Source organism: Herpailurus yagouaroundi, unplaced genomic scaffold (genome assembly GCF_014898765.1).
Source record: "Herpailurus yagouaroundi ecotype Mexico unplaced genomic scaffold, PumYag 28, whole genome shotgun sequence".
NCBI classification, from domain to species: domain Eukaryota; kingdom Metazoa; phylum Chordata; class Mammalia; order Carnivora; family Felidae; genus Herpailurus; species Herpailurus yagouaroundi.
Window position 1 is genome coordinate 136,746,307 of NW_024412376.1, and position 23,822 is coordinate 136,770,128.

At 47.5% G+C, this 23,822-nt stretch overlaps 1 long non-coding RNA gene across 1 annotated transcript; it reads right to left on the minus strand.

Moving 5' to 3' along the window:
* Positions 1–1,316: 1,316 nt before the first annotated feature.
* Positions 1,317–23,254, minus strand: LOC121037019 (uncharacterized). Its single transcript, XR_005793575.1, has 5 exons — positions 22,630–23,254; positions 20,599–21,058; positions 11,986–12,096; positions 6,961–7,733; positions 1,317–2,858 (listed from the first exon to the last, which is right to left on the minus strand). It is a non-coding gene; the product is annotated as an uncharacterized LOC121037019 (long non-coding RNA).
* Between the last annotated feature and the right edge of the window lie 568 nt (positions 23,255–23,822).

Consider the following 23,822-nt stretch of genomic DNA (forward strand, 5'->3'; position numbering starts at 1 on the left):
ACAACAGCTCCTGTGGTCTCCTTGCTCATCTGCCTTTGCTCTATCCCGTCTGAGAATGGCCTTGGCATCACCACCATCCCTCCTACCCAATTCGTCAACTCAAGTCAAAAGAAAGTACCCAGACGGGGACACACTTCAGTGTAATTGCTGGGGAGCCTGACAAAACACATTTGCTGTTCACTGACCTCCGCCCATCACCGACCTCTGCCTGTCACCGACCTCAGTCCATCTCTGACCTCCGCAGATCACTGCTCGTGAGTGGGCAGCTAACTTGCCTCCCTGCTTTTGCCAGGTCCCAGACCACTGGGCTGCAAGTCTGAGCAAAGTGCACTTGTCTACACTGCATGCCAGCCCAGGGTCTTTCTTGGGGTGTTGCTTTCTCAAGAATGTCCAAGCTGACTGCCCACATCAGGTCAGATAGCCACAAAACTCAGCGTCTACACTGGGTCACGCCAGTCGCCTGATCCATGGCTCAAGGCTAGGAGGGAAGTTCTTTACCTGGAACATATGAGTGGGTTGGGCGGGGGGGAGGATTCTAGAAACGCCTGAAAATTTATGGAAATGATGTGTGTTTTCTGGGGAGATGATTTATCACTTTCTTCCCATTCTCCGAGGAGCCCTTGACCCCACAGCTGTCTCCATAAAGTCTTCAAGCTCCATCAAGGGTCTGTGTGAAAAATACAACAAGAGATCTCTCCATGTCTGACCTGGTAACAAGTGTCAGCGGCCCCATCTGTGGTATTTAAACAGTTGGGAGAGTCTGAGAAGGGCCGGAATGGTTTTCAAAATTCAGAGGAAGGAAAAATTCCTTCGACTCGATAAACTGGAATCTCAGGTGCATACTGAGAACTGGAGAGTCGCCACTGCCTTCTCTGCCTTTCCCTCCCTGAAAGATCTTTCGGCCTTGCCATCGTTCTCCGGCAAAGTTCTTTTGCAAGATCTAGGCTTCCCCCTGGAATACTCTTCCACGCTTTTGGCATCCTTCACTCATCCTTTCCGTTGAGCTATCTCGACATCTCTAAACAGGGCTGGGAACCTTACACTCCTGTTACCACGCAGATGACTTTTCTGGGTTTATTTGCGTATTTACCTATCCTGCCCATAAGACTGTGATCCCAGGAGGACAGGAGCCCAATCTTACTCATTTCTGCATCCCCAGCACCTAGCACAGAATCCATGTGTGGGGGGAAAAAAAAAGTTACGTGGATGAATAAACAAACAGATCCATGGATGAATGAATGAATGAATGAATGCACAGCTCCCCACCCTCCCCACCCCCGCACATACACACCCCCATGCCTTCATTTCCCAGATGAGGCATGTGAGGCAGGGAGGGACATTAGCATGCCAGTGAGACCGAGCCCCCAGGGCCTCCCCACGGGAGCCGCACCCACGCCAGCTGCAGCTGCACGCTGAGATCATGCAGGACCCCGAGCCCCTCGGCGGCCACCTTGCCTTGTCTTTCCTTCTTGTTGCTGCTCCTTGGCCCAGCGCACACAGTAGGGAGGCGCTGACCCAGGGAAATCAGAGGCAAGCAGGCGGTTGCTGCCAGGTGCCAGCTGCCCCCCACCCTCGGCGGGGTCTGGGAAACCGGAATCTTCTCTGTGACTCTCTGTCATTACCACAGTGAGGACCACAGTGAGAAACGATTTGACTCTCTCAAACTTACTTCAACAGCAGGATACAGAGAGCTGAACCTCATGCCCAGAAACGCATCGTCCATGAACCTAAAACAGCCAGTTTTACTTCGCTTCCTCCCCCACGGAATTAGATTCAGGAGAGGTCGGATAAAATCTCCGGACGGGCGGCCCCAAGCGCTGCTTGTCCCAAACACATTGCAGAGACTGGGAAGAGAGCTGGAGGAGGGTGGCCTACCCAGCTGGCCTTGTTCCTGCTCTCAAGTGGGGGGTGGGGGTGGGGGGAAGCCTCTGAGGAAATTCGTGGGCCCCAACACAGCTGTGGTCGTTACTGAATCATTAGATTTGCCACAAACAAGATAAAAATTTCAAACAACAAAGAGGACTTTTCCGTGGTCGGCTGAACGGGGTTTCTCATTGTGTTTTGGTTCCTTCTGGTTTCCTCACACCCTGACTGCCTTTGCCAGAAAGCCACAGGAGCCCCTGTTCCTCCAGCAGGCCTGAGGGGGGGGGCAAAGGATTTTTGGTTTTTAAAAGTAGGTAAATCCGGAAAAGACTCAGGGTTTTGAGTCATTGTTTTGTGAGCAGCAGTTTGACCTCCTCTTGCCCACTTCTCAGAATTAGAGGTCTCCTCTCTGAGGAACACAAAAGCCCAAACAGGAAAAGAGAAGAATATCCCAAATTCGTAGCTAGGAAAAGGGAAGTCACTCCGCTGTTTGTCCTCAAATGTACACCCTATTCAGATTCTCTACCTCTTCCAGATGTCGGGTAGAAATAAGCCACTTGTCCCTGATCCCACAGTTTTCTATTCTGTGTGTGTCTTACCTGTCACCCTAGACTTCAGACCTCTTTCTGTCCCCTTTCATACCTACTAAGTGTATAATAAATATTATTGTCTGATCAAAAGCCTGAAGCCAAATTAAAGCCGAGAGCATTTTTATAAAATATGAATTATTTAGAAAGTGTTACTAGAGGCCAAGCCCTTTATATCATATTTTAATCCTCACTGAAGTCCTGTAGGGGTGGGTGTTTTTTTGTTTTACAGATGAGAAAACCGAGCCTGGGAAGGCTTCTGGGAGTGCAAGGTGCTTCTCAGTGGTGGGGGGTTGAACTCCGGGACAGTCTCACTGGCAAAGCTATGCTCCTCACCTCTTTGGACTTCCCAGCATTTCAGCGGATGACCCAGGAAAGCTTTCACTTATTGGGCACAGTAACCAGGACCTAAGGGATCAGGACACTGTGTAAAACACGGCAGGACTCAGAGCAGAAAAAGGTTCACTAGCATCCAAATCGTTAATGCTTTTCCAGGCAGAGTGACAGGGACTGCCCAGGCCAAGCCCTCATCTCCCAAATCCCACCCTTGCCCCCTAACCATGGCCAGCTCTTCTCTCCCAACCACCCTCGGTGAGTATCAGGAGAAATGTCCTTTGTCTCCTCCCCTAACTAGCCCTGAGCTGGAGTGTGGCACAGTATGGTGGTTCTGAGTATGTGTGTAGCTGCAGACCTTTGCCCCAGTCATGCTCATAGCCAATATCCCTGAATTGATCCCAATACTCCTTGCTACAGAAGACAGATCGGAACTCAGAATCATTCTCAATACAGCATTCCAGGCAAACACTACCAATCCATCAGCCTTGTTCTGAGATTAAGCCTGTTTGTCATTGTTTGCATAGCAAGTGATCAGTGGAATTTAATTTCCATTCCCTTCTACCCTTCCTGCCTTCCTTCCTCAGTGTTTCTGGGATGGGTAGAGGGATGGATGGATGGATGGATGGAAGGAGGGAGGGAAGGATAGAGGAAGAGAGGGAGGGAAATAGGAATAGATGGATGGATGGATGGATGGATGGATGGCTGGAGGGAAGGATAGAGGAAGGGAAGGAGGGAAATAGGGAGGGAGGGAGGGATGGATGGATGGATAGATGGATGGATGGAAGGATGGAAGGATGGAAGAAGGGATGGATGGATGAAGGGATGGATGGATGGAGAAATGGAGGGAGGGAAGGAAGAAAGGAGGGAAGGATAGAGGAAGGAAGGGAGGGAAATCGGGAGGGAGGGAGGGAGGGAGGGAGGGATGGTTGGATGGCTGGATGGAAATTAAGTTCTCCCCTTACACAGGAGCCCTGGTTGGCACCACTCCTAATTCTGCTGACTCCACTCAGTGCCAGTGCTTCCTTGACAAAACTTGCTCTTAGCATGTGGCATTTGTTATAGGAACTGGTGAGATTCCTGGGTCATTCTGAGGCCATGGAGGATCTTCAGCGTCAGCACTTTGTTTCTCACTCAGTCTCATTTCCTCCCCCTCTAACATATGCCTGAGCTTAAAAACATCCACTCACCCCATACTTCCTTCTTCTTTTTAAAGCTCAAGCTGACAAGAGAAATTTCTTCTCCCACTCACCACTTTTTTTTGTATACAGAGAAGAAAAAATACAATTCCACTGTGGGGTGCATAGGAATTGCCAATGATTAAAAACTTTTCTGTCTCTTTGGAACCATCATCACCCTTAACCTATACCATTAGTTGCCTAGAGGTTCTGAATCATCCCATGATTTAGTTATGCATGGGGAAGCATGTTTTTCCAGGGCCTTTTAAGAAGCTTTGGCTTTTGGTTTTGAACCAATCAAGTTATGGTGATAACAGAATATTCTTTCCCTAGCAAAATACCACGTAGTGTTCAAGAGGAAGAACATGTTAAGAAACTTTTATTCAAGTCACTTTGAAGAGGAATAAAATAGCTCTTATAAAGCAACATTTTTGAGATTTGAGTACAAGTAAATCAGAAGCATATGGATTGTGTGCTGTGAAAACATACTTTTGTTTCCCTGGGAAGGAAGAAAAAGTACTTGGGAAAAATATATTTTATAAAATGGCATATATTAGAAAATAGCTGGAGATTTTTAAGAAAACCAAAATGTAGCAGGAATGGTCCAGCCCTAGTTATTAATATCCTGGAACCAGCTGGGGAGTAAAATTAGGTGGTGAAATTATTGTACCATTCTTATTCCGAGCTGGAAAGGACACATTTCTCAAATCTTTCTCACAAAAGAAAAATGATATACTGAGACCTAGGAGATGAGGCTTTGTGTTTTTTTCTTTGGTTTGGTATCAGTTCTGATAATAATTCTTATCACTGGACTCATAGACTAGGTAAGGTAAGAATGTGTAGGTAGTGGGGTGCCTGGGTGGCTCAATTGGTTAAGCATCCGACTCTCAGTTTCGGCTCAGGTCATAATCTCGTGGTTTCATGGCTTCGAGCCCTGCCTTTGGCTGTGCACTGACAGTGTGGAGCCTGCTTGAGAGTCTCCCTCTCTCTCCCTCTCTCTCTGCCTCTCCCCTACTCATTCCATCTCTGTCTCTTTCAAAATAAACTTAAAAGAAAAAAAGAGTGTGGAGGTAGATATGGGGTTGCCACAAATCATGGCTCTACCCCGTTAGACATGGGATCTCCACAATCCATTCACCTCTTCCTATGCCCTTGTTTTGTCATCTGGAAAGTGAGACGAAGACAATGACGATGATGACAATGAATTACTACACTTACTATCTGGGAAAGCACTTGGAATAAATGTCTGATGCACAGAAAAGTTCTCAGTAAATGTTGGCTCATATTATTTGTCTTCTTGCCTAGAATGCTCTGCCACTAGATAACTCTATGGTTCAGTCATGCACTTCAAAACCTGACAAACCTTTAGGTAGACTGAGGAAAAAAAAAAAAGAAATAAAATGAAATGCAAGTGGTGACATTACAATCAACTTGAAAGAAATAACAATTATGAGGAGAGAATACAGTGAACAACTGTACCCCAGCAAATCAGATAATCTACATGAAATAGCAAATTCTTAGAAACACACCAATCACCTAAATTGACTCAAGAAGAAATAGAAACCACAACAGACCTATTACAAGAGAGTGAATCGGTAATCAAAACCTCCCATTGGAAGAAGGTTCACGACCAGATGTCTTCACAGGTGAATTCTACTAAATATTTAAAGAAAATTTAATACCAATCCTTCTCAATCTCCTCCAAAATATGGTAGAGGGGAACACTTCCTAACCCATCGCATGATGACAGTGTTCTTCTGATAGCAAAATTAGTCCCGCAGTTCTTTCAGGACTCTGCCCTCCCCTTCCATACAACTATAGTTTCACCTCCTCCCACACACATATGCATTCCCTCGCCTCAACTTATTTTTCATCATAGCTCTTATCACTACCTGATATATACTTACTTTCCTATTGATTGATTCTCTTCTCTCACTAGAATGTGGGAGTTCCATCAGAGCATGGAATATTTTTTTCCACGGAATAACTTCTTAGGCATGAATTTTCCACGCCTAAGATAGTGCCTACCACATAATAAGGGCCTATAAAAATGTGTTGGGTAAATATATTGTCTAACCATTCTTTTACTGAAAGAAAATAAAGAGAAATCTAGAGAGGACCTGGGTATTGCAGAACTCCAAGATCTAGCTGACTAGAAGAAAATTCGCCTTCAGAAGCAGATAACCAAGAAAGTGTTATGTCAGGAAAACAAAGGGAAATGAGATTTCTGAAAAGCAGGGACCAGTCAGCAGTGTCAATAATGCTGAGAAATCAAGTACAATAAGAACCAAAATGTCCACTGGATTGAGCTGCAGATTATTGGCCACCTTCGTGAGAATCATTTGGGAGGTATCATAAGGCTAGAAGACAGAAGCCAGGTAACTTTGATCAGTAGATGAAGGAGGCAGCCCATTCTGATAACATTTTAAAGAAGTTTTCTATTAAAAACAGAAGACACAGAGATAAGGAAGCTGCTAGAAAGGGCAGGTGTCAAGTGAGGATATTGTCTTTAAGTGGGAAGGATCTGTAAATGTCTAAAAGCACATGGAAAGAACCCAGTTGAGGAGAAAAGAAGTTGAAAATACAAGAGAAGGCAAGGTTCCCGGAAGGAAAGGTATGGGAGGCAGACCATAAGACTGGCTTTAGCAAGGACCAACCTCTCCTACACTCTCAGACTGCAGGAAGGCAAGACCCGGAGAGCCCCTTTGACTTACCCACCAGCCCAACCAGGACCCAGGTCTCCAGTGTTCTTTTTACTATGCAGTTTTTTCTCTTGCTCAAATTAGAATGTTCAACGAGACGTGAGGAGGAGAGGGGGTTAGAAATCAAAACTGGTAAATAAAAAATGCCTACTACAATCGATTTTGTCATTGAAGACTTTCTTAGGGAGGGTGCTTCTTCCCACTCAGGAGCTCTTTCCCCAGCAGCATGAACCCCATTAGCAGAGTATCTCCCTGGAGCCCTTCTTCACCCCTCCCCTGGACAGCAGAGGGACTTACCTAATTGAGGAATCTGTGGGAAGAAACCAAGCATGCACAGCCCAGCCCCTTCCTGTCTCTTCTTCCTTGTAGGAACTAGCAGAGAAAACATGCTCTAGATGGCTGTCAAACCCATGGCAAGCACAACAGTAAAGCTCTCCACGCTTCCCGTGTGTGGAGGCCAGCAGTGGTCTGCTTCTGCCTCTGACCAGATCGGCTGGTGCAGCCAGCACGTGCACTCACGATTAGGAAGTCCATTTGGCCACAGATATATTCCACTTTCTCCAATGTCAGCTTTATCAATAGGAAAGATGTTATTTTGGTGTCTCTCTGCCTCTCTCCTTTGTCTTTTTTTTTTTTTCCAGTGGGTTCAGAAAAAGATGAGAAGGAAGGGAACTAATTATTCCAACAAAAATTAAACTATTCAAATCGGCATGTGAAACTTCATTCTTGAAATCATTCTTTTTAAGACAGAAGGACCAAAAAACCATAAGACACAATATGACTATTTACTGATATGATTTAAATAGTGAAAGTGCATTCTTTTTGAGGAAGAACACCCCAAAAGGAGAACATGAGGGCCTGATATTTCATAGATGTGTAAAACCCAAAGGATCTGCTTGCTTAATTCATCTGGATCGAAGTACAAAATCACAGTTGATTGTTTGACTCTTTCCAGGATTCCACTGTTTTCTGTCTGGAAACAGCCACGGCCATGGCCACATCCACAATTCCAAACTTGAGAAAATGACCCAGAATTCTCACAACATGTGAAGAGCACAGCGATGACCATCCTGTGAGGGTGGGAGAGAAACATGCCAAAGTACATTCTTTGTTGATGAGAAAAAATTCACCGACAATTGTAAAATTAGGTGTTTGGCACCATATTTAGCCATGGAGCCAGTTTTCAACTCACTTCTCTCCAACTTTTTCAGTGCCAAAGAGCTGCTCCTAATAATCATCTCAAAAATAGTCACTGTCACCTTCTCCAATTACTTCAGTCTCCATATTTCAAATTGAAAAATATTGGCCTTGACTGCACAACTTCTCCCAAGTTGCTATTTGGAAATTTACCAGATAAGCTTTAGGTCTATCAGTGAAGACCAAGATTAGCAGCAAAATCCCTCTTGCAATTTTGCTTGAAAGCTATTTTAAGAAACAAAGGGGCTGGGGATTATTCAATGACTTTAAGGCACATCAGAATCTGTGGGAGGTTTGAAGTCGAGGGTGGGAACGTGGGCAGGACTAAGGGAGCTGGTAAAGGCAAGGTTGAAGGAGACACAGCAAAACTCAGAGCAGAAGCATATGGCCTACACTCCATCCAGGTCCTGCAGTGAACAGCCTCCAATCATCTTACATCCTTGCAACAGTTGTTTGAATTCAAAGCTCCCAGAGAGAGGATCTGACCACTTTGATTTATAAGAGCAGGCACTTCCCTCCACCATCTGCCCTCCCCAAAGCAGCCCATAGTGGGAAGCTCCCTAAAAGACAGAAGGAGTACAATTGGAATGGTAGGATTGGGTGCTGGACAAGCGACCCCCATACTTGGGCCCCATGGGGAAGTCCAGTGAGCATCAGTTCAGTGGTTTGATTCAGCCATGATGGTTTATTGCATGGTGATCCTGAGAGCCCTCATTCATCCAAACACGATTCAGTACATAGTGATTAAGTCCTTCTGAGTAGAGATACATCGGTGAGCAAAACAGACACAGTCCCTGCCTTGATAGAGTTCACAGCCTTCTCAAATCATCCACTTTGACTTATAGGCCACTGAGCCACCCTCATTGTTAGAAGCTCACAGTTGCCATAAAACAATCCCATCCAAACCTTAGCCCTGGTCTGACAGAAAGTCTGGGTCGGAAGGACACCACTGCACAGACTTGACATACTAAGGACTGATATTCTGAGCTCAACTCATCTGCAAATTGAAAAATGAGCTTGAGCTCGGTGTGGACACAAGGAAATGCAGAATGTGACCATGTCACAGGGGACTGATCACCAGCAGGTGACCCTGAGGGGTCAGCAGACAGCAGCATAGCTTGCTGGAAACTTTGTACCTAGTGATATTAGTACATGTTAGTTCAAACAAACGTTTCCATTTTGGTAGATTCTTTTGTAAAACTGCTAATTTTACATTCGAAGAATGCACTGAACTACCTAAAGTGTGTTGTGTGTGTGTGTGTGTGTGTGTGTGTGTGTGCGCGCGCACATGTACATGTGCTCACTAGAAAGTATAAAAAAGAGTTCAATTTTTTTCCCTTGTTTTTCATGGTGACATCTGGGCATCCATGGTGGTCAATGTCATGGAAAACTCGGGAGCTTCCGGATCTAGTACTCTGTTATTTATCTGTGTTCATGGCCTTGGAGAAGTTTCCTAACTTTGCTGAAGTTTGTTTCCTCATCTATAATATTAGAATAATACTATCTATCCTTTGTCATGCACTGACCATGTGCCAGGCACTATGCTGAAAATTTTTAAAGATTTTTCCCCAAATCCCTTTTGCTTACTTTTTATTTATACTGATTTTGCAAATGAAGAATCAGACATAGAACAGTTAAGTAATTTGCCTAAGATCATGGAGCTGATAAGTGTAGGAGAGGTAAGTTTTTAATCCGGGTGTATCTGACCCCAGAGCCCATATTCCCCAACACCTCATTCTACGACTTTCTTACTGGGTGCTTTTGGTGGGACAGGATCAGATCAGGTGACCAAAACCCTCAAAATTCTCCTCCACAATCATCAGCGACTCTAGCTCCTTCTCATTGCTTTACCATGCTCAACAAGTGGTTTCCACCTCATGGTCTAAGAAGGCTGTTCACATCCAGCCATCACATCCACGTTCCAACTGGCATAGAAAAGAAGAGAAAAAAAAGGGGCATGTTTCTTCCTGTTTAGGACACTTCCTCAGAACTGCACAGAACACTTCTGCTTCCAACACAATGACCTCATGGGCACACGTAGCCACAGGGGAGGCTGGGCTATGTGGTCTTCTTGTAGGAATTCATGTGCCTCGTTTAAAGAAAAAAAAAAGTATAATTATATTATTAAGGAAGAAAGGAAAGGAGAGCACTGGAGGACAATCTTTGGTGCACAGGATAATGGAAATGATGAGGGAGAACGTAAAAGACGCACCAGTTCACTGCCTGGCACGTAGCAGGTACCTGAACGTAATGCCATCACTTATTACGGTTGACCTCCATCTGGCATCCTGCAGGACCCCAGCAGAAAATCACAGCTTCCAACCGTGAAGGAAAGGTCACAGGGAAAGGGCAGGAGAAGGAACTACTGTTTTAAATCACCATCATATTACGGATCGGAACTCGTTTCCCACACGAAAGCGCCGCCTCTGCCCATCTGCGGCATCCTGAGGACCGCGTGGAAGGTGATCACGAGAAGGAGCTTCAGCAAGCGTCCCTGGAGGCATCCGTGCCCACCACGTGAGCCACGGGGTGATGCTATCACAGGTGACCACCGGTAAGTAATTTCTACCGCAACCGTTCATGGAAATGCAGTTTTCATTACAGTAAGAAAATTGAAATCTCAGCCAGCCTCTGTGGGTTGCATCTGGCCCATTCCTCATTTCTCGTCAGATTGCGTGTTGTTTTCATTCCCCTCCTGATTAGCCTTTATCACGAAGGGTAGAGGGGGAGCAAGGTGATTGAAATCCCCAGGAAATCTCCACCTCACACTGCCATTCAGCAATCTTCCTCAACCATCCAGATACCAGGGCTCTGATCAAGTAGGAAAGGGCCATTTTTTAATTTGAGGTGGAGATATTATCTAGTAGGGAAGGTTCCAGATGGCTGGACTGAATTGAAGTGACAGGCAGGCAACCAGTATGGAAGGGGGAAGAGGAAAGGGAGAGAGGGAGAAAGAGGGAAAAATGGCGGCACTGAGGGCCCCAAGTCAGTGAAAAGCTCTCAAATGTACCGGACGACTTCCCTTGGGTGGGAGGTATTTGGGGCATGGATACTATGAATGCCTTTCCACACAAAGTATGTTCTCAACTCGGTTTGCCTCTTGCTCTTTGAATTGCAAACGATCTGTGGCTGCACAAAATTTCTCCTTTGTTGGAAAGACGTTAACTAAACATGCTGCAGGTTTGCTCCTTCGGAAGCCCCTTTCATCTCAATTCAGGGTCGCTGTCCCTCAGCTCCTAACCTCTCACGCCCCGTGTCTTTTCCTGTCACTGCCGGCTCCTTCTTTGCAGCTCATCTTTTTTTGCACCACCCACTCGGCAGAGTAAGCAAGGAGCTAACAGATTCGCAGCAAAGAGAACATCTGCTTAGCCACGCGAGTCAAAGCGCATAATTTCGTAATTTTGTTGAGAAAGCAAAAGGGCACTAGACATCCTCCCCTTGGCAGAGGCCCACCCAGTTTTAGGTTTTATCTTCTCCCTGTTTTTTCCTGTTACTGCTCATCATATGACCAAATGGGTCCTGGCTACCATTTTCTTAGCCCCAAACTGATACTCTATCAACCACGTGCAAGTAATTTCCAGAAGAGTGACTACGGTAAAAATCAGGGAGGAGGAAAAGTTTGATTTCAGCAGAGAGCCAGACTCAAAGTTTTCCCATAACCTACACATCTTCAAGCCATGACCAATTCAGCATGGAGTAGTGACGGGGAGATTCATCTACGCCATCTTGGAGAGCTGTCTGATTGCTCAAGATGTTCACAGGAGGGAAACTGCCTTGCCCCTTATTTTGTTTACTCATTCACGCATCTTCAGATTCTCCTTTCCCAGACTCTTTTAGCAGATCCGTGTTTTGCCATGACTGACAGAAGTTCATAGGCACTGGAGCTGCATTTACCTGTTAGTCTCTTGGAGGGCATGCTGTCCCCGCTTGCAGGCAAACTGGGATTCTGGAATGATCTGGGGATCATTTCACTGGTCAGTGGGTTCATGTTCCCTCTCCAAGCCTGGAAGCTTCCTTGTCCCCATTCTTACTCTCGAATATTATTTCATTTGCACCTGTGTACGCGGGAGACCTTTGAGCCTGGAGATGGCTGGACTGCCAGGAAACTGACAGAGTCCGACTTACCCTCATCTTTTCCTTTTGCGTCTCCGACTCCAGTGGCACCACGAGGTGTCCTTCAAGATCTCAAATACAGCGCTGCTCCCTGCTCCCTGGTCTTCTGCAAATGGACCGGCACTGCCAGAGGACAGACGGTGGACCAAGGAAGGAAAGACTCACGGGTTATGGATTTCAGAGCAATGAGGAACCTTAGAGACCGTCCATGCCTGTCACTTTACGGAGAGGAGTGCCACGGTCAAGGCTGCGCACAAAGCCACGGCAGAGCCAGGCCAAGACATGGAAACTCCAGCTTCTGATTCGGGGCTCTCTTCACTGTGCCTGGTGTGCCTGATGTAATGCCGGCTGATGGCACTCCCCAGACCCAAGAGTTCCCAACACTGTATGAAGACACCAAAGAGATGTAAAAAGTGGAACCGTTGACAGAGAGAAAGAGGCAGAAACTTCTTTTTATTCATGGCCAGCTGATGTTTCTGTTGGCCTATTCACGATGGGAGAATTGAATGGATCTGAAGGACGGGAGGACAGCAAAAGAAATGAAGCAAGGGGGTCAGAAGAACATGCCAAGGCGACTGGCCGCGTAAGCACTGGAAGCGACCCGCACGGGTCCAAATCCCAGCTCTCTCCCTAGCTGTGTTGCTTAACCTCCCTGCACCTCAGTGTCCTCAGGTGTAAAATGGACATCATAGTACTGTCTGCACTATAAGTCTTTTCGTGGAAGGTTCTCAGGACAGTACCAGGCACATAGCTGGCCACGGTTATATTCATTCCCAGGGAAGGAAGAGTGAGGGACAGCCACGAGAAAAACACAAGGCGTCTGTCAGGCAGACTGCAAATGAACCCCTCTCCCCATTTCTGGCAGTGTTGCTCGGAGAAAGTACAGTGTGATGCCAAGGGCCTGCGTTCGAAAAATGGTACGAGTGTGACGCTAAAACGGAGAGGTCTCAAAACACCGTGGCTTACAGGACAAAGAGGGTTATTTGTCCGTCAAGGCACAATCCTGACGTGAACCGTGCAGGTCACTGGAGGAGCTCTGTTTCTTTGTGATCATTCGGGAACCATGGTTTTTTCCAAGTGGTGACTCTGCCAACCCCTCCGTGTTCTTGTCAAACCGAATCAGCCCCATATCCAGAGTTTAGCCAGCAGGTAGAAAGGGGGTGTGGGGACGAGGCGTACCCATCATCTTAAGGCTCAAGCCACAACGTAGCACCTTGATGTCTGCTCACCTTTAACTTGCAAGAATTTTGTCATATGGTCACATCACCCCGACTGCAAGGGAGGCTGGGGACAGAGTCTAGCTGTGCAGTCACCAACCCAGAGAGGAGGGGAGAGACACCCACGTTCAAATCCAGTTCTCGTGATTACTGATTGCGTTTAGGGGCGAGTTACGGAAACGCTTCCTACCTCTTCTTGCTGTCTCCTTTAACCAGTTCTCTAGTGTCAATCACCCTTTGATTCTACGAGTATTTCCTGAGCACCTACTATGTGCCGGACACTGTTCTAAGTCCAGAGGACACAGCTTTGAACAAGACAGACCAAGCCGCCTTCGCTTTGAAGCAGATTCACTATAAAGCTAATGAGAAGACTTCCGGGAAATTTTTCTTTTCATTCCAAATCAATATTCATTTTCATGCTGAATTTTATAGTCTTTTCTTAAAATTGTTTTTCCTCTAAGTTTATTTATTTATTGGAGAGAGAGAAAGGGAGCACAAGGAGAGGAAGGCAGAGAGGGAGGGAGACAGAAGCCCAAGCAGGCTCCTCACTGTCAGTGCACAGAGCCCGACGTGGGGCTCGAGCTCACAAACCATGAGATCAGGACCTGAGCCAAAACCAAGAGTGAAAACCTCTCTTTTTACTGAGATCTCTCATTAGGATTGTAAAAGAAACAATAGACACCTAGGTCTTGAGACATTTTAATGATCATTTGGTCAGAACTTAAATATGCTCGAGACTTTTCAGGGCTACTTGTATCCACACTGTCCAGGCTTCTCCATGCCCTAGGTCCCAACTAGCCTTTTCTTACCTCCTACCCTGAACACCTACATGCAATTCCTTATCCTAGAATGAGTTCTTAAGTCACAGAATTTTAGGGTGAGAAGGAACCTTGGTGTTGATGAGTCCATTCCAGAGATATTACCGATCGGCCCTGAGACTCGCGGTGAGTTTACAGGCAAGCTAAGGGAAAGCCTTAATCTGTGCATTCCTAGGTCTGTAATCAAAATCAGTGACAGATGAAAGGTGCCTGCAGTGTTTTGTGACAGCAGAACTTAAGGCAGAAGCTGTTAAATAAACACTCACGGACGTGGCCTGCCAGATCTACCCACGTCGTAGGAGGTTATGAGCGTTCACTGAGATAGCACACGTTAAAGCACACGGAACGGCGGGAGAGACATTTATTTTTTTTTATTTTTTATTTTTTTAATTTTTTTTTTCAACGTTTTTAATTTGTTTTTGGGACAGAGAGAGACAGAGCATGAACGGGGGAGGGGCAGAGAGAGAGGGAGACACAGAATCGGAAACAGGCTCCAGGCTCCGAGCCATCAGCCCAGAGCCCGACGCGGGGCTCGAACTCGCGGACCGCGAGATCGTGACCTGGCTGAAGTCGGACGCTTAACCGACTGCGCCACCCAGGCGCCCCGAGAGACATTTAAACGTCAGTGGCGGATACTACTTTGGTGGCAGAGCAAGGGGAGTGTCCCAAGACCAGATGTGGTCCCCGTGGGAAAGGGCGCAGGTGTGGGGCACTGTGGGGTGGGCTCGGGGCCTGTAGGCATGAACAGAAGACCTCAGCAGAAAGGGGCTGGCCGTTATACCTCCGGAATCCCAGGAGCTGGGGAAGGAGTCATATGAGACCACCCAGAGGGATAGAGACCTTCAGCCTGGGTCAAGGGAACCACAGGAGACGGGGGGCCCAGCTGGAGGCCTCTGCAGAGCCCGTGACAGGGCCAGCTTTAATCATCTGCCAGGCCACCCCATGGAGGCCAGCTGCCGGCCCAAAGGGCTTAGGCCACCCAGCCACGTGAGAACGATCTTATTCCCTTACCTCTCCCCTTTCTGGGCTTCATTCCAAGCACGGAGGGAAGCAGCAGCCAGCAAGGGGGAGGAGGTGAGCAGAGGGGGAGGCGAGGAGAAGGGCCTTGCCCCCTTTCCCAGGGCAGGCTTCCAGGATGAGGCGGGTCTGAGCCAAGGGAGAAGAAAAGATTTCGGGCTAAATCAGTTTCAGAGTTTTAACTATTACCTGGGACTTAGAATGTCAAGGTCCGAAGGCAGGCTACTTCTTTGCAACTCAAAGGAGTATTGTATTATCTGAGCACGACAGCAAGTTCACTGGCCCAAGTCATCATTGGAGGGAGAGGGCTGCCGCCGCCATCGAATAAAATTGAAGGAGACAACGGGGGCCCCCACAAAACTTGGATCTGCCCCTACTGCTCCCAGGGGCGAGAGATGATAGACAGATGGAGAGAGAGAGAAAGAGGGGAAGAGTTCCATTTGGTTCACAATCCCGGTTTCATGCTCTTCCAGTGAGCCAGTTATACACGATTTTAATTTGACAGTCGTTCTGGCTGTGTCAAAAACATGCAATGGTATTTCCTAAATCGTCACTTTCTTTTTTTAAAAAAAAAAAAAGTTTATTTATTTTTGAGAGACAGAGGGAGACAGAGGCTCTGAAGCGGGCTCTCCACCAACAGCCGCGATCCTCCCCATGCAGGGCTCGAACTCACAAACTGCGAGATCATGACCTGAGCCGAAGTCGGCTGCTCCACCAACTGAGCCACCTGGGGCACCCCCTAAATCATCACTTTCTGCCAATAAGAAAGCGCATTTTTATTCCACTCTAGTGTACTCGCTCATGAGTTAAAAGTACTTTTTGGACTCCCTTTTAAACTTCCTGATTGCACACGATAGTTTTATCGTCTATAATCCTTTCACTCACTGAAGCCTCAGGGATATATATCATAGAGGCCATGTTGCTCCGAACATGGCATGAGCTCAAAATTGCAGTCACTGACTCCTCGTGTCTCCAGGCCACGGAGTCCCACGCGATGTTTTCATGTTCCTTGAGGCCTTCCCCATCACTCTCTACTGACAGATTACATGCAGTCAGGTCATTCATTCATTCATTCATTCATTATTTATTGGATTGGGTACCCCCTTTATGCCCAACACCCTGTGGGGTGCTGGAGATAAAAACCTGACAGCTGACCAGCACACAGACCCTGCCCTCGAGGCACACACCATCTACTATTTCATGATTCACTGGGTATTGAATGATTGTGATAACAGGTGATAAGGACCACGTTGGCATTATAGACAAGGTGCAGGGGCAATGGGTCAGATCAGTTTCACAAAAGAGAACAGCATCGGGCTAGAAGGATCAGTAAGACTTTTCCAGGCGGAGGGAACCCCTTGCATGAGTCAGGATGGCCTAAGTTATGCCATGGTAACAAAATGACCCTGAAACCTTGGTAGCTAAATATAACTAAGATTTATTTTTCACTCGAGTCACGTCCAAGGCCGGTCAGCTGGTTCGGGGGTGGGTAGGAGGAATAATAGGCAAGGCTCTGCTCTACACAGTCCTTTGAGGCCCGAAACGAGCAGAGTCCATACGCTCTAATAGCCCTACCATCCAGAACATGTGGCTTCCAAGCTGGCCCTGCAGGGAACAGAAAGCTGGAAGGTAACACATTGAAGGTGAATTCCTCAGCACAGAGGTGACAGAGATAATTTCCATTCCCACTCATTGGCCAGAACTAGTCACCTGTTTCATCAGGTTGTGAACTGTACAGGGACACGTGGCTGTTCTGTGAGTGTGACAAACGTCTCTACCACAAGCTCAAACACAGGAAACCATTTCCTACGTTTAGGAAACTGAATAGTTCAAAATGATTAGAGAAGAGAGTGCAGACAGGCAGTAGCAAAAGTTGAGTTAAGAAAGGTAGGGGGAAGGGGCACCCGGGTGGCTCATTTGGTTCAGCGACAGACTCTTGACTGTGGCTCGGGTCATGATCTCACGGTTTGTGAGTTCGAGCCCTGCATCAGGCTCAGCCCTGACAATGCAGAGCCTGCTTGGGATTCTCTCTCTCTGCCTCTCTCTGCCCCTCCCCCACTCGTGCTTTCTCTCTCCCTCCCTCTCTCTCTCTCTCTCTCAAAATAAATATATAAACTTTAAAAAAAAAAAAAAGAAAGGTAGGGGTAAGATGATGGAATCTTGTGTGCCTTGCGTAAGAGTTTGGACCACCGTATGTGCAAAGCAAAGCTTTTGAAGAGTTTTAAACATAGTATCACAGTCATTTTGCATTTTAAGTGCATCCCTCATGAAGCAGCATGCAGGATGAATTAGAAAAGGATTGAGACAGGAGATGGAAAGGCCAGCTTGATTCCCACAATTGTCCGGGTTACAGATGATGGAGGAACTAAAATAGAGTCACTGGGGATGAATATGAAAAACGTTAAAGAGACAGTCAGTAGAACTTCATGACTGATTCAATATGGAAGAAGGAGAAAAATAAGATGACTTTCTCTTTTGCTCTAGATGAATCTCGGTGCCACCCGTTAAGATAAGGAATATAGGACGATGAATGGGCTTGGGGGGAAAGACACTGAGGGCGATTTGGGACCTGAATTTGAGTTACATAACGTGTTTGTTATGAGCTGAATTATGTCTCTCAAAAATATATGCTTGGGGCGCCTGGGTGGCTCAGTAGGCTAAGTGTCTGATTGTTGATTTCAGCTCAGGTCATGATCTCGCGGTTCGTGACACTGAGCCCTGAGTCGAGCTCCACGCTATCAGTGTGGGCCTCTTGGGATTCTCTCCTTCTTTCTCTGCCCCCCACCCCCACTGCTCTCTCTCTCTCTCTAAATAAATAAATAAACTTCAAAATAATCAAATAAAAACTTTAAAAAAAGATATGTTCAGTGGGGCACCTGGGTGGCTCAGTCAGTTAAGCGTCCAACTCTTGATTTCGGCTCAGGTCGTGATCTCAAAGTTCATGAGTTTGAGTCCTGCGTTGGGCTCTCTGCTGACAGTATGGAGCCTACTTGGGATTCTTTCTCTCTCTCTCTCTGCCTCTCCCTCTCTCTCTCTCTGCCTCTCCCTCTCTCTCCAAATCAATAAACTTAAAAAATTTTTTTTTAAATATGTTCAGGTCAACCCCCCCCAAGAGCTCAAAATGTGATCTTATTTAGAAATAGGGTAGTTATAGATCTAATTGGTTACTATTAGGATGAGGTCATCTGGAGGAGAGTAGACCCTTCATCTAATGTGACTGGTGTCCTTATAAGAAGACAGCTAGGTGACCATGGAGGTAGAGATTGGTGTGATGTACCTACAAGCCAAGAAACACCAAGGATTGCCAGAAAACATCAAAATCTACAAGAGGCAAGGAAAGACTCTCCTCTGTGTTTCAGAGAGAGCGTGGCCCTGGCAACACCTTGATTTTTGACTTCTAGCTTCCAGAACTGTGAGAAAATAAACTCCTGTTGCTTTAAGCAGTTTGTGGTACTTTGTTACAGCATCCTGAACAAAGGGATACAGGCATCCAGGGGGAGCTGTCCAGTTGACAGTATGGATGAGGGCAGGCCCGTCTTCTGAAAGCCCAATGTGGGGTTACTAAGCAACACGGAGTAGGCTGGGGCACATGCTGGAGGGGCTTTCTCTTGCCCAGGGAGGCGAGGAAAGGGAAATGGGCAGGGAAGCATCACAATGAAGATGACGTTAGAAGAGGGCTTTGGAGGATAAGTTGGGATGTTTCTCTCCTAGCTGATGACAAACTCCCGGGAGCCAAGTCTACGTATCTGACAAGTATCTGACAAACATTTATTGAACACTCTTGCGATGGGCTCTGTGCTAGGCTCTGAGAGTATAATGAAGAGGGAACAGGCACAGACCCAATCTTCATGCAATTATAATTTACTGGGGGAGACAGACTAACGCCCGTCAGTATCAAATAACCAACCAGAAAAACATACAGGCACCCACTCTGGTTAAGTGATATGAAACACATCACCAAGTGTTAAGAGAACGTATTTCAAGGAAGTTGTTTAAGCCTGGAGGCTGTGAAAGGCTTTCTGAGGAAGCGAGGTTTGAACTGAGATGTGAAGTAAAGGAGTTAATTTTACATGAAGAGGGAAAGGGAGGGGTGAGTCCAGGCAAAGGTTCTGGAGCCAGAGGGGAGGCTCGTGCAGATTTGAGGATCTGAAAGAAAGGCAAGGTCACTGCAGCACAGAAAGGAGGGGGAGCTGACCCTGAGAGGAGGCAGTAGCCTGGAGAATGGAGGGAAGTGAAAAAGCCAGTCAGTGACTTTCAGCAGGGATCCAGAGAGACAAGATGAAATTTGTTTTTGTTTTTGTTTTAATTTTAAAGATCACCTTGATGAGAATAGTTGGAGAAAGTCAAGAATGGAGATAAACAGGGGCACCTGGCTGGCTCAGTCAGAGGAGCATGTGACCCTTGATCTTGGGATCATGAGTTCAAGACCCACAATGGGTATAGGGGTAACTTAGAAATAAATACATGGGGCGCCTGGGTGGCTCAGTCGGTTAAGCGTCCGACTTCGGCTCACGTCATGATCTCACGGCTTGTGAGTTCGAGCCCCGCGTCAGGCTCTGCGTTGACAGCTCAGAGCCTGGAGCCTGCTTTGGATTCTGTGTCTCCCTCTCTCTCTGCCCACCCTTGCTTGTGCTCTGTCACTCTCTAAAAATAAATAAATAAACTAAAAGAAAGAAAGAAAGAAAGAAAGAAAGAAAGAAAGAAAGAAAGAAAGAAAGAAACTTTAGGGGCACCTGGGTGGCTCAGTTGGTTAAGCGTCCAAATTCGGCTCAGGTCATATCTCCCGGTTCGTGGGTTCAAGCCCTGAGTCGGGCTCTGTACTGACAGCTCAGACCTGGAGGCTGCTTTGGATTCTGTGTCTCCTTTTCTCTGCCCCTCGCTTGCTCGTTCTCTGTCTCTCTCTCAAAAATAAATTGAAAAAAAATTTTTGATAAAAGAAATAAATAGACTTTTAAAAAAAGAACGGGAGCAAATAGAACTATTCAGAAAGTACTGCACCGGTCCAGCTCAGAGAGCACGTTGGCTTGAGCAACGCAGCAGCAGAGGAGACAGAGGATTGAAGTGTTTCTCTAAGCACTCAAGGGAAAAATGAATGAATGAATGAAATCAACTGTCTGTATCTGCAGCTATTCCACGCTCTTCTCTGTCTTCAGGTTTCAAAATACTGTCTCTCTGAACAGTGACATTGATGCCTCGGTGCAAAACATCGTGACATCTGATAAAGGCTTAGTCTATGAAGAGGAAATTAAATGGTGCTCTGAGGAGACGGTGATACTCCCTCCAGTTGGGAAGAGGGGGCCCAGAGAAGAGAGAATAAGAGGTTTGACCCCTGAAGATCTTCACAGGTCACAGGGGCCCCGAGACAAGGACCTATCTGAAGGGCCTAAGGCACCTGCCAGCCACTAGGCTTTCTCTCCTCTGATCTTCCCTAAGGAGCATGACTCACAGGCCCTGTGTACAGAAGGGACGTACGTACAATCGAGCTCTCCCAAGGCACCCTGCTGGGCAGCATTATCACTCGGAAAGAGGTTTCGAGCTTCTGTAGTTAGATTTTCCTCCGCTGTTGCACTTACCCTGAGACCCGGGGAGAATGAAGTCTGGACCGTGGCCTTCGCATTACACAGGAGGGTGTGCTTCTTCCCGGGGTCTGGCGCATACCTGCAGCTCTGCTGAGCATCAGCTGTCTAGCTCCTGAAGGAGGCAAAGCTGTAGTCCTAGGAGCCAAGAGACTTGGCCCACTTTTGCAACTTGGGATGCGTTGAGTTCAAATAAGTCGCTTGTTTGGGTACCTAATTAGATTTAAGATGCTGTACTAGGTGGGTCTTGAGTTCATTTTCCTTCTCCATCATGCCAAGGAAGGGCGGAGTTCAGAGGCATGAAAGGCAGTCAGCCGTCTTTGAAAATCCATAGTGTCTCACAGTTGATAGAATCTAAAGAGTATTGGGATATTGCTTCGAATCTTTCCTTCTTATTCTTGTTTAATAGATGCTGGAATGGACTCTCCGGAAACAAAGAAAAACCAGACTCTGAAATCTAAAGAACAAACTGATGGTCACCATAAAGGGGAGGTGGGTGGGGGCGACAGGTGAAATAGATGAAGGGGATTAAGAAAACACTCATCATGATGAGCACTGAGAAATGTAGAGAACTGTTGAATCACTATATTGTACACCTGAAACTAATATAACACTGTATGTTAATTATACTCGAATAAAAAAATAATCAAATCAAGGCAATGTTTTCATCCTAATTTAACCATGCAGGAGCTACTTATGAAATGATACAAATGACTGAATATTATCTAATAATGACATCATATCCACATTTACACCCAAATTCCAATGACTCCGAGCTCCCCTTGCCAAACAGAAGGACCTGAGCCCCTCTTTGAACCCTCCCTGTTATTTCCAGGCGATTCTGAAGGGGCCTCAGTGTCTTGGCCACAGGAGCCACACAGAGCTCTCCATCGGGTTTTTCTTCAGTGAGTCACCGTCATTGGGGGCCACCAAACAGAGCCATAAAGAGACCGCCCATTGCTGGCAGTCTGTTGGACAGCTCTGTTGGACAGCTTGCCATTTGGGTGCTGAGGCCTAAGCCCAGAGTCTCCCAGTCTTTCGTGAGGGCAGTCCCGTTAGACGATGGCTCCTACCCATCTCCTTGGAGAACACTCAAGCCTGATTCCAAGGAGGGTTGAGGACAAAGGCCATGACATCCCTCTCTCACCATCCCTGTTCTCTCTGTGGGGCTCCCTGCACACCCCGGGCCTGTGTCTCCCCCGTTCAGTCACACAAGCCCCAAGCACATCCACAGAAATCCAAAGAACTCCCTCTGCTGACTGCATCAGAACCTCCTCTCCTGCCTGCCCAGACACACACACACACACACACACACACACACACACACACACACGCAAATTAATATATGTATAGAAAAGGAGCCAAAAGGTCACACATCAAGGAGTTTTCACAATAGCAATGATCCCTGGAGGGTGAGTGTTGTTTGGGTGTTTCTCATTTTTTGTCTGCTGACATACCCCCTCGCTCTGCTTCTTTGTCATTATTTTACCTTGTGATGCTTTCATTATGTATTGATATGCAGTCTACATTTTATTATCTAATACTTTCATTTTTAAAAATCACTTAAGATATTAACATTTGGCTGATACCTGGAAACCCTCCAGTTTATTTTTGGTCTTCCTATAAGTTGCTTGCAAGCCTTCAGGAACTGTTCTTTGAGCGTTTATCTGGCTCTGTGTCTCAACCTAATACGGAAGCTGGCGAGAGCTGGCATCTGTGCGCCCTCACTGTGTGCCAGGCTCCGTGCCAAATGCTTTCCGTGCATTGAACCAAGCCACCCGCCCGAGAACTCTGGGCGGGCACTGTAACCCCCACTAACACTGATGAGGACACAGCTCTTTAGAGCCAACATAAACCACAAGGCAGCACAGGATGGATGCCAGATGCGTGGTGCAGAGCCCCAAATCCTACAGGAGACAAGAGGCCCAGAGCCCTTCGGTGGGGAATCTGGTTAGGGCGCTAGTCCGGGGGGCTTCCCGAGGCGTTGGCCAGCCGGATCTCCCCCTCCCAGGGAAGTCCTCTCCTTACCCCAAACCCCAGCGTCCTGGAAGAAACAGACGAGGGCTGGGTCCTCTGGGGAACCTCACCCGCTCCCACCCACAGGCTCTCGCGGAAAGTCAGCAAAACTCGGCCAGCCCACTTCAGAGCGGCCGCGGTTCTACCACGCCCGCCCCACCCAACCTCCTGTAAGAGCTTAAGTCAACAGGCGCCGAAAATCAGACGGCCATCTTGGGATAAGGAGAGGAAAAAAGTCCCCAGCAGCTGCCGCCTAATTGGCGTTCGAAAAGGAAGAGGCTTCCAAGTGCAGAAATGAATTAAATGAGCTTTTTTCCCCTTCAGGGTGGAGTACCAGCTCCACGTCTCCACCCGAGTCACACCCTAGCTGCGGCTATTTATAAGATCTAAGTGCCAGATGGAACTTGCCAGGGCGAAACAGAAAACAGAGGGCCGGACGAAAGGCAGAGGCCCCGCGAGCCCCGAGGGGAGCAAAGCCTGAGTGAGCGGCGGGGGCACCGCCGGGCGAGGGTGCGGAGGCAGCCGGTGCCTCCGCCGCCCCTCTCACCCAAGCGGCACTGCCCCAGCCGGCAGGAAATTGGGAGGGCGGGCTGTTGGATGCTTCTCTTACATTCCACAGCCTGGGGCCCAGGGCCGGGTGCTGGGCAGGGACTCCGGGCTGTACCTGTTGGATCAGGAGCAGACAGCAGAGTCCAGGAAAGCCCGCCCGGCCAGCGGCCAGCTGCCGGGCGGGGCGAGGCGGGGCGTGCCGCTGGGGTGGGGCCCAGGTCCCAGCAGAGGCTGGAACACCATGGAGCTTGGTGCTCAGAGTGCAGAGGCAGGGGCAGGGGGCAAGTCCTGGCTTCCCCTCTTACCTGGCATGACCTCATGCCTGTTAGGAACCCCTGGACGACTCTTATTTGGGAAACACTGGCAGTAATTAAACCAACTGAGTAGGATTGTTGAGAAAACCAAACAGTCAGGGCTGAGGAAAGTGCCGCAGCACTGAAACAGCCGCTGTCACTCTTGGACTTTTCGCCCAGATGCAAAAATGCTTCCGTGTTAGCCACTGTCTGGACCAGTGACTTGCAGGGCAAACTCAGGGCCCTCTCCTCCAGGAGGGCTGGAGGGCTTGGAGACAGATCACATCCCAGCTTCCCAATTCCATGTGCTGTGGGTGACCGAAGGCTGGCCTGAGCACACAAGTCACCTGAAACAGGCACCTG